The sequence below is a fragment of the Chiloscyllium plagiosum genome, unplaced genomic scaffold, assembly GCF_037043375.1.
Source record: "Chiloscyllium plagiosum isolate Xiang-an unplaced genomic scaffold, Cpla_swu_hap1 HiC_scaffold_9, whole genome shotgun sequence".
Classification (NCBI taxonomy): domain Eukaryota; kingdom Metazoa; phylum Chordata; class Chondrichthyes; order Orectolobiformes; family Hemiscylliidae; genus Chiloscyllium; species Chiloscyllium plagiosum.
In genome coordinates, this window is record NW_028270147.1 from 101,955,302 (window position 1) to 101,968,935 (window position 13,634).

At 46.0% G+C, this 13,634-nt stretch overlaps 1 long non-coding RNA gene across 4 annotated transcripts in view; it reads right to left on the minus strand.

Moving 5' to 3' along the window:
• Positions 1–5,519: 5,519 nt before the first annotated feature.
• Positions 5,520–13,634, minus strand: part of LOC148149216 (uncharacterized) — a 66,652-nt gene continuing 58,537 nt past the window's right edge. For all 4 annotated transcript variants that reach the window (XR_015758229.1, XR_015758231.1, XR_015758228.1 and 1 more), the window contains 2 exons: positions 12,570–12,750; positions 5,520–6,854 (listed from right to left, as the gene is read on the minus strand). This is a non-coding gene — a long non-coding RNA (uncharacterized LOC148149216). The remainder of the gene's footprint in view (positions 6,855–12,569; positions 12,751–13,634) is intronic.

Consider the following 13,634-nt stretch of genomic DNA (forward strand, 5'->3'; position numbering starts at 1 on the left):
GCCTCTATTTTAAGCACTTGATTAAATTCTGTACCCCACATTACGTCAGTGACTACATTTCACATCCTTGGTCTTTGGGATTTTCTTGAGGTCCCCTGAAAAATCTTTACAAATGCCAGTCATTCTTTCTTACTTTCTTCAAGGTATATCCTCAACTTTCCAAACACAAGGGAATACAGGTTTAGACAAGTTAAGTACAAACCCCTGACTCCCACAGTTCCCTGGACTTTACATCTTATACCTTGCTTCCTGGAAAGACTCCATCCCCTTCTCCCAGTTTCTCCATCTCTGTCCTTTAGAAGTGGGGCCTCAGAAATGTCCACCTTTTTCCTCACCTGAGTATTCCCCATGCCCATAGTTGACAGGACTTTCAGCCGTGTTCGACCCATTTCCTGCATTTCTGGACTCACCCTCTCTTGTCCTCCCACAACACAGTCAGGATCCCCCTGGTCATCAACTTCCAACTCACCAGCCTCCACATCGAAAGGAGCCGTTTCCACCACCACCCAGATCATTCCCTCTGGGACACCCTGGTCCATTCCTCTTTCTCTCTCAACACTTCATGCGCTCGCTTCCATGGTACTTTGCCATGCAACAGCAGAACATGGATCTCCTGCCTGTTTACCTCCTCACAATCCAAGGTTGCAGGCATACTTTCTAGGTGAAGTGATTTACCTGCACTTCACTCAATCGAGTGTACTGAATCACTGCTCACAATGTGGCCTCCTCTACACTGGGAAGAGGAAACGCAGCCTGGATGACTGCTTTGTGGAACACCTACATTCTGCCTGTAAAAATGACCCTGAGCTTCCGGCTACCTGCTACTTCAACACACCACCCTGCTCCCTGGCTGACAATCTCTGTCTCAGGCCAATGCAGCGCTTCAGTGAAACTCAGTGTAAGCTGGAAGAACAACATCTCATTTTCCACTTGGGGACCCTGCAGCCTTCAGGACTCAGTATCGTGTTCAATAATTTGAGGGCCTGAACTCCTCCTTCCATATCTATTACACATCCGTAAACCCCAGGCTCTGTCATCACATGGGTTGCTTTCAGCACAGCCAACCTAGATTTACCCACTTTTTGTCCCCAATATCAGCTTTTCTTTCTCCTTGGCTTATTATCCACCAGGAGAAAGTGAGGTCTGCAGATGCTGGAGATCAAAGTTGAAACTTTATTGCTGGAACAGCACAGCAGGTCAGGCAGCATCCAGGGAACAGGAGATTCGACGTTTCGGGCACAGTCCTGAAGAAGGGCCTGTGCCCGAAACGTCGAATCTCCTGTTCCCTGGATGCTGCCTGACCTGCTGTGCTGTTCCAGCAATAAAGTTTCAACTTATTATCCACCAGCCTTTTATCTGTCTAACTATCTCACTCTCTGGATTCTCTGTCCACCCAACACTCACACCTTTTCCCATCTCACCACCCAAACCTGTCTTCAGCATAAATAATACCTTTTCCAAGCTGCTATCAGTTCTGAAGAAGGATCACTGGACTCGAAATGTTAACTCTGTTTTTCTCTCCTCCAATGCTGTCAGTCCTGCTGCGTTTCTCCAGAAATTTCAATTTTTGCTTCAGATCTCCAGCATCCTCAGGTCTTTGTTTTACAGAGTCATAGAGATGTACAGCACAGAAACAGACCCTTCGGTCCAACTTGTCCATGACGACCAAGTACCCTAACCCAATCTAGTCCCGCCTGCCAGCACTTAGTCATAGAGTCATAGAGATGTACAGCATGGAAACAGACCCTTCGGTCCAACCCATCCATGCCGACCAGATATCCCAACACAATCTAGTCCCACCTGCCAGCACCCGGCCCATATCCCTCCAAACCCTTCCAATTCATATACCCATCCAAATGCCTCATAAATGTTGTAATTGCACCAGCCTCCACCACTTCCTCTGGCAGCTTATTCCATACACGTACCACCCTCTGCGTGAAAAACGTTGCCCCTTAGGTTTCTTTTCTAACTTTCCCCTCTCACCCTAAACCTATGCCCTCTAGTTCTGGACTCCCCGACCCCAGGGAAAAAACTTTGTCTATTTATCCTATCCATGCACCTCATAATTTTGTAAACCTCTATAAGGTCAACACTCAGCCTCCAGGGAAAACAGCCCAAGCCTGTTCAACCTCCAACCCTGGCAACATCCTTGTAAATCTTTTCTGAACCCTTTCAAGTTTCACAACATCCTCCGATAGGAAGGAGACAAGAGCTGCATGCAAGATTCCAAATGGTCTAACCAATGTCCTGTACAGTCACAACATGACCTCCCAACTCCTGTACTCAATACTCTGACTAATAAAGGAAAGCATACCAAACGCCTTCTTCACTATCCTATTGAGCTGTGACTCTATCAGCCATTTTCATATTGAATAGTGGGGTAGACCTGATGGAGCTTAATGACACATTTGTGTCTGCCATCTTCCATTCACCTGTGGGATGTGAGCACCACCTTGTTGAACAAGTTTATGTCAATTGTTCACTATTCATCCTGGGATTTTTTTTATTCATAGGGTGAGAGTGTTGTTGACTCGGCCAGCATTTACTGCCCATCCCTAATTGATCAGAGCACATTGCTGAAGTTACATGTAGGCCAGACTAGATAAGCTCTCGACTCTGATCTCCAGTCCTTATTTACTCCAAATTGATTTCAACCCATTGCGAAGCCTCTTCCAAGGACACCTACCTTGAAATGTAGAATCCCTACAGTGTTGGAACAGGCCCTTCGGCCCAACAACTCCACGCTGAAGATACTCTGAAGAGTATCCCAGCCAAACCCATTCCCCTAACCAATTACTCTATATTCACCCCTAACTAACACATCCCTGAACACTATGTGCAATTTAGCATGGCCAATTCACCTAACCTGCACATCTTTGGACTGTGGGAGGAAACCGGAGCACCCAGAGGAAACCCACGCAGACACGGGGAGAATTTGCTAACTCCCCACAGACCGGAATCGAACCTGGGTCCCTGGCGCTGTGAGACAGCAGTGCTAACCACTGAGCCACCATGCCACCCAACTTGAAGACAGTCTCCTCTCTCTCTCTATATATATATATTCGTGATGAAGGGCTTATGCCCAAAACGTCAATTCTCCTGCTCCTTGAATGTTGCCTGACCTGCTGTGCTTTCCCAGCACCACAGTCTCGACTCTGAACACCGCTTTCCTGTGCTATGCACATATCCCCCGCTGTCAGTATGATTTTGAAACCTCCTGAGTTCTCTTTTAAGCTTGTTCAATGTTTGAGCCTCCAAAGCCCTCTGGGACAGAGATTTCTCAAGATTCCCCACCCTCTATGTGAAAAGAATTCATGCTCATCAAGTCCCTTTGCCCTGAGATTATATTGCCTGATTCCAGATCCCACTACTTCAAACCCCCAAATCCTGCCTTAATTGCTTATCCCTTTAAGTTATTTGGTGAGTTTCAATGAAATCACCTCTCATTCTTGGAGACTGCCTGCAGAATACAGGCCCAATCTCTCTCCACAGAGCAGTCCCAGGGATTGATCTGGTGAATCGCCATTTCACTCCTTCTACGGCAAACAGATCTTGCCTGAGATAAGCAAACCAAACCAGTGCAAACTCTCGAGATAAGTTTTAACCAAGACTCGACACATCTGCAGCGAGAAGCCTTTACGTTTCCACCTGAGCTTTGCATTTTGTAAACACTTCCTGTCAGCTTGATGCTCTCTCTTAGTTTTGTTGCAAACCGCAGCTCCTGAGCTCTCTGAGTCGAGGTCATCCCTGCTCACAGTATGCACAAGTTCAAAAGCTTCCAAACCATTCTCATTGACTGTGGGGTGGGGGGTCACAGTGGTTCTCCCTGCCTCTAAGCCTTGCTGACTGAAATCAGGGTTCTTCATCCCTCAAGCCTCGGATCATTGGCGCTGTCAAACGTTTAACGCATTCTGATTCGCCATCCACCATTGGATCCAGTGCAGCCTGCTCTCTCATTGGTTGGGAACCACGTTGCCCGGTGCTGACAGGCAGATATATATGTTATCGATGTGCAAAAGATGCATTTTTCCTCACATCTCCTTTAAACCTCCACCCCTTAACTTAAATCAATGCCCCCTGGTCATTGATCGAGAGAAAAAGTATCTTCCTGCCCATCCTATCAATTCCCTTCATAAACAATGTATAAAATTATGAGGGGTATAGACAGGTTGAACAGGAAGAAACGTTTTCTCTCCGTCAATGACCATAGAGTCATAGAGTCATAGAGATGTACAGCATGGAAACAGACTCTCCAGTCCAACCTGTCCACGCCGACCAGATATCCCAACCCAATCTAGTCCCACCTGCCAGCACCCGCCCCATATCCCTCCAAACACTTCCTATTCATATACCCATCCAAATGCCTCATAAATGTTGCAATTGTACCAGCCTCCACCACATCCTCTGGCAGCTCATTCCATACATGTACCACCCTCTGCGTGAAAAAGTTGCTCCTTAGGTCTCTTTTATATCTTTCCGCTCGCACCCTAAACCTATGCCTGCGAGTTCTGGACTCCCTGATCCCAGGGAAAAGACTTTGTCTATTTATCCTATCCATGCCCCTCATAATTTTGTAAACCTCTATAAGGTCAACACTCAGCCTCCGACGCTCCGGGGAAAACAGCCCCAGCCTGTTCAGCCTCTCCATATAGCTCAAATCTTCCAACCCTGGCAACATCCTTGTAAATCTTTTCTGAACCCTTTCAAGTTTCACAACAGCTTTCCGATAGGAAGGAGGCCAGAATTTCACACAATTCCAACAGTGGCCTAACCAATGTCCTGTACAGCCGCAACATGACCTCCCAACCCCTGTACTCAATACTCTGACCAATAAAGGAAAGCATACCAAACGCCTTCTTCACTATTCTATCTACCTGCGACTCCACTTTCAAGGAGCTATGAACCTGCACTCCAAGGTCTCTTTGTTCAGCAACATTCCCTAGGACTTTACCATTAAGTGTATAAGTCCTGCTAAGATTTGCTTTCCCAAAATGCAGCACCTCGCATTTATCTGAATTAAACTCAATCTGCCATTTCTCAGCCCATTGGCCCAACTGGTCCAGATCCTATTGTAATCTGAGGTAACCCTCTTCGTTGTCCAGTACATCTCCAATTTTGGTGTCATCTGCAAACTTACTAACTGTACCTCTTATGCTCGCATCCAAATCATTTACGTAAATGACAAAAAGTAGAGGACCCAGTACCAATCCTTGTGGCATTCCACTGGTAACAGGCCTCCAGTCTGAAAAACAACCCTCCACCACCATCCTCTGTCTTCTACCTTTGACTAGGGGGCATCGATTTAAGTTAAGGAGTGGAGGGATGGAGGGATTGGGGGGCATGGATTTAAGGTAAAAGGCAGGACGTTTAGAGGGGATGTAAAGAAAAATGTTTTCACCCAGAGGCTTGTGGGAGCCTAGAACTCGCTGCCTGTAATGGTAGTAGGAGCAGAGGCCCTCAGAACAATATTTGGATGTACACTTGTGATGTCAAGGCATGCAAAGTCACACAACACCAGGTCGTAGTCCAATAGGTTTATTTGAAATTACAAGCTTTCGGAGTGCTGCTCCTTCATCATGGGGAGGGGAAAGCCGCAACAACCTGGATAGAGATTGTGGAATAACTGGGAGTGGCCAGTTTCAGCTGGTTCTGTTTATTGTCCTCATCGTGACCATGAAGCTGTGAGTCTCGAAGAAGAGGCCAGGCTGCAGTTACTTGATACTGTATGGGTGCAGAGAGGAACGAGAGAGAACATTTCCCAACATGATGGGAACAGATCTAACTCTATATTTTAACACCTTGTTGCCCTTGCCCTGGGAGTGTTTGATCGGGATGGTGTTAGAGAAAGCTTTACTCTGCATCTAACCCCATGCTGTCCCTGTCCTGGCAGTGTTTAATGGGGGACAATGTAGAGAGAGCTTTACTCTGTATCTAACACCCGTGCTGTCCCTGTCCTGGGAGTGTTTGATGGGGACAGTGTAGAGAGAGCTTTACTCTGTATATAACCCCGTGCTGCCCCTGTCCTGGGAGTGTTTGATGGGGGACAGTGTAGAGGGATCTTTACTCTGTACCTAATACCCGAGCTGTCCCTGTCCTGGGAGTGTTTGATGGGGACAGTGTAGAGAGAGATTTACTCTATCTCTAACCTCATGCTGTATCTGTCCTGGGAGTGTTTGATGGGGGACAGTGTAAAGAGTGCTTTACTCTGTATCTAACCTCATGCTTGCAATGTTCTGGGTGTGTTTGATGGGGACATTGTCAAGGGAGCTTGACTTGCTATTTACCTCTTGTTTAAACGAATTAGGAACAGCTCGATCCACAAACCTGTACTATTAACTGCATCTCCCTCTGTGCTGGGTCTCCTCAGCATTTTGTCTCTTTATTCTGGTGCCTGAAAGCTTCTACTGCTGTTGCTGAGGGTGACTGAACAGGGTGGGGTGGGGGAAATGCAGGAGGAGGCTGACTGCGTGGTTTTGGGTGGAGTGCATGAACAGGTCTTGACGGACTGGTTTCAAAGACCGTGCTCAGGGCTTACTGTAGACAGCTACTGGGAACAGCAATGGCTAGAAACTGCTGCAAATCGTGTGTCAGTGCAAGTGAGTTCTGGGATCCTGAGTGCAGGAAGTGGTTTACTGATGTAACGAGGTCAGGAGAGTTGTCGTTGCAGTGTAGCACCCCATCCTCACTCTCTGTCTTCACCGCCACATCCTCCTCATCTTCTTCAATCTCTGCAGTGTGGAAGTTCAGCCCCAAGCATCGTGGACCCTCCATTGAGGAAGCAGAGACCTCACAGTTGCAGGGAGTGGTCTGTCCGTTTGGAAAGTGTCTCTCATAGATCAGCCCAGAGCACCGTGCTGAAAGGGGGAGTACTTCCTCTGTTAAACTAAAGCAACTAAACCTAGAAAACCTCTTGTAATTGAAGAAACAAACTTTGACCGCACACACACAGACACACACACAAGCAAACACACACAAGCAGACACACACACAACACACAAGCAGACACACAGACATACACACACACACACTCTTCTCCACACTCTTGCCCACTTGGGCCCTGTTTGTTTAGCAGCTGTATTTCATCAGTAATTATTGGACACGGTTCAGAACGGCAAAACACAGGTTGAACATTTGGATCCCATCAGTTCTGACAGCATTGTTGTCTGGATTTCCTTTATACAATCATATTGTCCTACAGCACAGAGACAATAGACAATAGACAATAGGTGCAGGAGTAGGCCATTCTGCCCATCGAGCCTGCACCACCATTCAATATGATCATGGCTGATCATCCTTAATCAGTATCCTGTTCCTGCCTTATCTCCATAACCCTTGATTCCACTATCCTTGAGAGCTCTATCCAACTCTTTCTTAAATGAATCCAGAGACTGGGACTCCACTGCCCTCTGGGGCAGAGCATTCCACACAGCCACCAGTCTCTGGGTGAAAAAGTTTCTCCTCATCTCTGTCCTAAATGGTTTACCCCGTATTTTTAAGCTGTGTCTTCAGGTTCGGCACTCACCCATCAGCAGAAACATGTTTCCTGCCTCCAGACTGTCCAATAATAATAATCTTATATGTCTCAATCGATCCCCTCTCAGTCTTCTAAACTCAAGGGTATACAAGCCCAGTCGCTCCAGTCTTTCAGTGTAAGGTAATCCCGCCATTCCAGGAATTGACTTCCAGGAAGAGGCAGGCACTTCGGCCCAAATCGGTCCATGCTGACCAAAACATAGATGCACGCCATCCCCATTTCCCTGCACACGGCCCACATCCTTCGAAGGAGATAATGAGCGCTCCAAATGCTGGAAAGTCAGTCAATAAAGAGTGGAGCTGGAAAAAGCACAGCGAGTCAAACAGCATCAGAGGAAAGGGGGAGTTAACGTTTCATAGAATCATAGAGTCACAGAGATGTACAGCATGGAAACAGACTCTTCAGTCCAACCCGTCCATACTGACCAGATATCCCAACCCAATCTAGTCCCACCTGCCAGCACCCGGCCCATATCCCTCCAAACCCTTCCTATTCATATACCCATCCAACTGCCTTTTAAATGTTGCAATTGTACCAGCCTCCACCACTTCCTCTGGCAGCTCATTCCATACACGTACCACCCTCTGTGTGAAAAAATTGCCCCTTAGGTCTCTTTTATATCTTTCGCCTCTCACCCTAAACCTATGCCCTCTAGTTCTGGACTCCCCCACCCCAGGACTTTGCCTTTTTATCCTATCCATGCCCCTCATAATTTTGTAAACCTCTATAAGGTCACCCCTCAGCCTCCAACGCTCCAGGAAAACAGCCCCAGCCTATTCAACCTCTCTCTATAGCTTACATCCTCCAACCCTAGCAACATCCTTGTAAATCTTTTCTGAACCCTTTCAAGTTTCAGAACATCCTTCAGATAGGAAGGAGACCAGAATTGCACACAATATTCCAACAGTGTCCTAACCCATGTCCTGTACAGCCGCAACATGACCTCACGTTGGAACCTTTCATCAACCTTCTATACCTTTTCTATCCATGTATTTGTCCAACTGCCTTTTAAATGTTGTTAATACACCCTCCTCAACTACGTCTGCTGGCAGCTCATTTCATATACGTACCACCCTCTGCGTAAAAACATTGCCCCTCAGGTTCCCTTTTATTCTTTCCCTTGTAATCTTAACGTGATGCCCTCTAGTCCTCGATTCCCCAACTCTGGGAGAAAAGACTGAGTGCATTCACCCTATCCATTCCTCTTATGATCTTATACACTTTTATAACATCCCCCCTCAGTCTCCTACGCTCTAAAGAAAAAAATCTTAGCTCGGCCAATCTCTTCCTCTAACTCATATTTCTTCTGCACTCTTTCCGTTTAATAACATCCTTTCTATAGCAAGGTGACCAAAACTGAACACAATATTCCAAGTGCAGCCTCACCAACATCCTGCATAACTGCAACATAACTTCCCAACTTCTATATTCAATGCCCTGTCTGATGAAGACCAGTGTGTCAAAAGCCTCCTTCACTGCCCTGTCTACCTGTGACTCCACTTTCAGAGAACTGTGCACCTGAACTCCAAGGTCGCTCTGTTCCACTACACTCCTTAAGGCCTTACCATTCACCTCACTTTGATTTGACTTTCAAAAATGCAAGACCTCACACTTATCTATATTAAATTCTATTTGCCATTGCTCGGCCCACTTCCCCAGCTGTTCAAGGTCCTGCTGCAATTTCTGATAACCTTCCTCACGGCCACGATACCACCTATTTTAGTGTCATCTGCAAATTGACTAATCATGCCTTGTACAATTTCATCCAAATCATTGATATAGGTAACAAACAGCATAAGGCCCAGCACCGACCCCTGAGGTACACCACTAGTCACAGACCTCCACTCTGACAAACATCCTTCCACTATTACCCTCTGTTTCCTACCATAAAGCCAATTATGTATCCAATTTGCCAGCTCTGAATGGATTCCATGTGATCTAACCTTCCAGAGCAGCCTACCATGTGGAACCTTGTCAAATGTCTTACTGAAATCCATATAATCCATACATCCCTGCTCTCAGCAATCTTCCTGGTCACTTCATCAAAGAACTCTAACAAATTTGTGAAGCATGATCTCCCACTCACAAAGCTATGCTGACTACTCCTAATCAAACCCTGTCTTTCCAAATGCATGTGTATCTTATCTCAGAATCTTCTCAAGTGACTTGCCTAACACAGATGTTACGTTTACTGGCCTGTAGTTCCCTGGTTTTTCTTTGCAGCCTTCTTGAATAAGGGCACAACATTTGCTACCCTCCAGCCTTCCAGGGCCTCAGCCATGGCTAATGATGATGCAAAAATATCAGCCAGGGCCTCTGCAATTTCTTCTCTTGCCTCTTGCAGGGTTCTTGGATATATCTGGTCAGGACCAGGAGATTTCTCCACTTTCATACATTCTAATACATCCAACACCTCCTCTACCCTGACATGGACTGTCCACAAGATATCATCACTGACTTCCCCAAGTTCCCAAGTCTTTCATGTCTTTTTCCACAGAGGAGAAATATTCATCGAGGATCTCGCCCATCTCCTGCAGTTCCACACATACGTCTCCACTTTGGTCCTTGAGGGTACTGTTCTCTCTCTAGTTATTCTTTTTCCTTTAATATACTTAAAAATCCTCTTTGGATTCACCCTAGCCTTCTCAGCTAAAGCTGTCTCATTGCCACTTTTCGCCCTCCTGATTTCCTTCTTCAGTAAACTCCTGTATCCCCTCTCTACCCCCAGGGATTCCCTTGATCCCAGCTCCCTGTACCTGAGCCATGCCTCCTTCTTTTCTCTGATCAAAGCCTCAATATCTCTTGTCATCTAACATTCCCTATTCCTGCTAACCTTCCCCTTCACCCTCACCCTCACACTTGAAATCTAGATATCTCACTTTTAAAGGCCTCCCACTTGCCAGCGGTCCCTTTGCCTGCAAACAAACTACTCCAAACTACCCCTGCAAGCACCTGTTCAAATCCATCAAAATTCGCCTTGCCCCAGTTTAGAACTTGAACCTGTGGACCAGTTTTGTCCCTAACCATAACAGTTTTAAAATTAATATAACTATGGTCATTGGTCCCAAAGTGCACCCTCACTCTCACCTCAGTCACCTGGCCTGCACTATTTCCCAAGAGTAGGTTGAGTTTTGCCCCTTCCTGAGTAGGCCCCTCTATGAGGTTGAGGAAACTTACCTGGCTACACTTAACAAATTTAAGCCCTTAATGCTATGGCAGTCCCAGCCTATGTGAGGAAAAGTAAAATTCCCACCTGCAAGTCTCCCCAGTCTCCCTAAACATTTGTTCCTCTAATTCCTGTTGACTATTTAGGGGCCTATAGGACAACCCCAATGACATCACCATCCCCTTTTTATTTCTTAGCTCTACCTCATTGGATGACCCTCCAGTTATTTCATCTCTGATTTCTGCTGTGATACTCACCTTAATCAAAAATGCAACTCCCCCTCCCATCTTTCCAACGCCTCTATAATTAACTGACCAACTATACCCAGCCAGCCAGCTGTTCCTCTCATACCAACTCGTAGCTCTTCAACATGCATCAGCTATTCACCATGTTTCGGATTCAAAGAATAAAGAACAGTACAGTAACAGGCCCACGAAGCCTGGTCGACAAATGACACCTTTCTAGACTAAAAACCTTTGGTCTCGACGCAGTCTGTATCCATATACTGTCTGCATATTCATGTATCTGTCAAGATGTCTCTTAAGCGTTGCTATTGCATAAGCTGCTACCACCTCCTCTGGCAGCTCATTCCAGGCATTTACCACCCTGTATGTAAAAACATGCCTCTCACATCTCCTTGAAGTTTACCCCCTTTCACCTTCAATCTATGTCCTACAGTAATTGACATTTCTACCCTAGGGAGAAAAGACTTTGACTATCCATTCTACCCATGCATATCATAACTTTGTAAACTTCTTACAGGTCGCCAACACCCCACCGCACCCCACCCCCCCCACCCCAAATCATCCTTCAACGGTCAAACCAAGTTTGTCCTATTTCTCCTCATCGCTAACATCCTCCAAACCAGGCAACACTCTGGTTCAGTGTCTTTTTGTTCGATCATATATCAGCTCCCCCAAAGCTTCTAGAATTCTGTGTTTCCTCTCACTGCCATCCATTGAATATTTTATGGAGACCTCCACCTACTGCTAAGCATTGTAAGAGTTGAATTGTCTTGCAATCCTCTACTTCTGTGTATTAATTTCCTTCTGCCTCCAGCTATACACTTATTCATCTTAACTTCCTTCAGTTGGTACTACAGCCAGGTCAAGGGATACCACCTGACATGGACAGGTAAATATTACTGTACCAGAAATTTACAGCTGATCCGTTTACAATTGACGCAAAATCTTAGAAGCTCTTTTCAAGTATTTTTCAAGATGCCATAAACGTTTTAAGGAAACCACTCATACTGTAATTTTTCCAGATTAAAGCTCTGGTGTTGCCCCATTTGGCGTACAGTCTGGTCACTGCATTATAGGAAGGATGTGGAAGCTTTAGAAAGGGTGCAGGGGAGATTTACCAGGATGTTACCTGGCATGGAGCAAAGGTCTTCTGGGGAAAGGCTGAGGGACTTGAGGCTGTTTTTGTTAGAGGGAAGAAGATTGAGAGATGACTTAATTGGGACATATAACATAATCAGAAGGTTAGATAGGATGGACAGTGAGAGCTTTTTTCCCTGGATGGTGATAGCTAGAATGAGGGGATGTGGTTTGAAATTGAGGGGTAATAAATATAGGACAGATGTCAGAGATAGTTTCTTTACTCAGAGAGTAGTAGGGCATGGAACGCACTGCCTGCAGCAGTAGTCGATTCGCCAACTTTAAGGGCATTTAAATCGTCATTGGATAGTCATATGGATGAGAAAGGAATAGTGTAGGCTAGATGGGCTTCAGATTGGTTCCACAGGTCAACGCAACATCGAGGGCCGAAGGGCCTGTACTGTGCTGTAATGTTCTAATTCTAAATTCTAAATGTTGCTGCAGATATGAAAATGCAAATTTTGCTCATTGCAATTCCACTTCTCACCTGTTTTCACCTCACCACCTGAAATAGTTTTATTTTCTGATCGTGGAGTCTGACCCTGTACAGGTGAAGGTGGCACGTATTTGCACCGTCTCTCACCAGCTCCAAACCTCAAAGGACATCAGGAAGGTGCAGACTGAGTAAGAGATCCAGCTGCTTTGTATCCCCCACTGCTGACATCTCACTGTGTAAGAAAAGGAAGTATTATCATTCTTTCAAGAGTACAGTTTTGGAATATTATTAATATAAGTAATTTGTGTCAAATTAAATATTTTGACTTTCCACCATATGTCCAGGTTCCTTGTTTGTGTTCAGTGGGAATCAACTGTGCTCGTTGTTTACAGACAAAATTCCGGGCATTTTCCTGGACAGTAGCCTCCTCTTCCATCCGTGAGGAAACTAGTCCAGGAATTCTCACTTCCAACAGCGGAGAGTATCATTGTTGGAATCATGCCACCTTTAACCGCAGTCAGTAGCTCAGTTCTAAGATTTACACATTGACCAGCACAGACAGATACTCTAACAGCTCCTCGGTAGATGATTAGATTACTTACAGTGAGGAAACCGGCCCTTCAGCCCAACAAGTCCACACCCACCCTCCGAAGAGCAACCCATCTAGACCCATACCCCTACATTTACCCCTACACCTAACACTACGGGCAATTTAGCATGTCCAATTCACCTGATCTGCACATCTTTGGACTGTGGGAGGAAACCGGAGCACCCGGAGGAAACCCACGCAGACACGGGGAAAATGTGCAAACTCCACACAGACAGTTGCCTGAGGCGGGAATTGAACCCGGGTCTCTGGCAGTAGTGCTAACCACCGTGCCACCGTGCTACCCTTAATGGTATAAATCCCAAAGACCTGATCAGGTGTACCCTAGAACTCTGTGGGAAGCTAGGGAAGTGATTGCTGGGCCTCTTGCTGAGATATTTGTATCATCGATAGTCACAGGTGAGGTACCGGAAGACTGGAGGTTGGCAAAAGTGGTGCCACTTTGTAATAAGGGTGGTAAGGATAAGCCAGCAAACTATAGACCAGTGAGCCTGACATCGGTGGTGGGC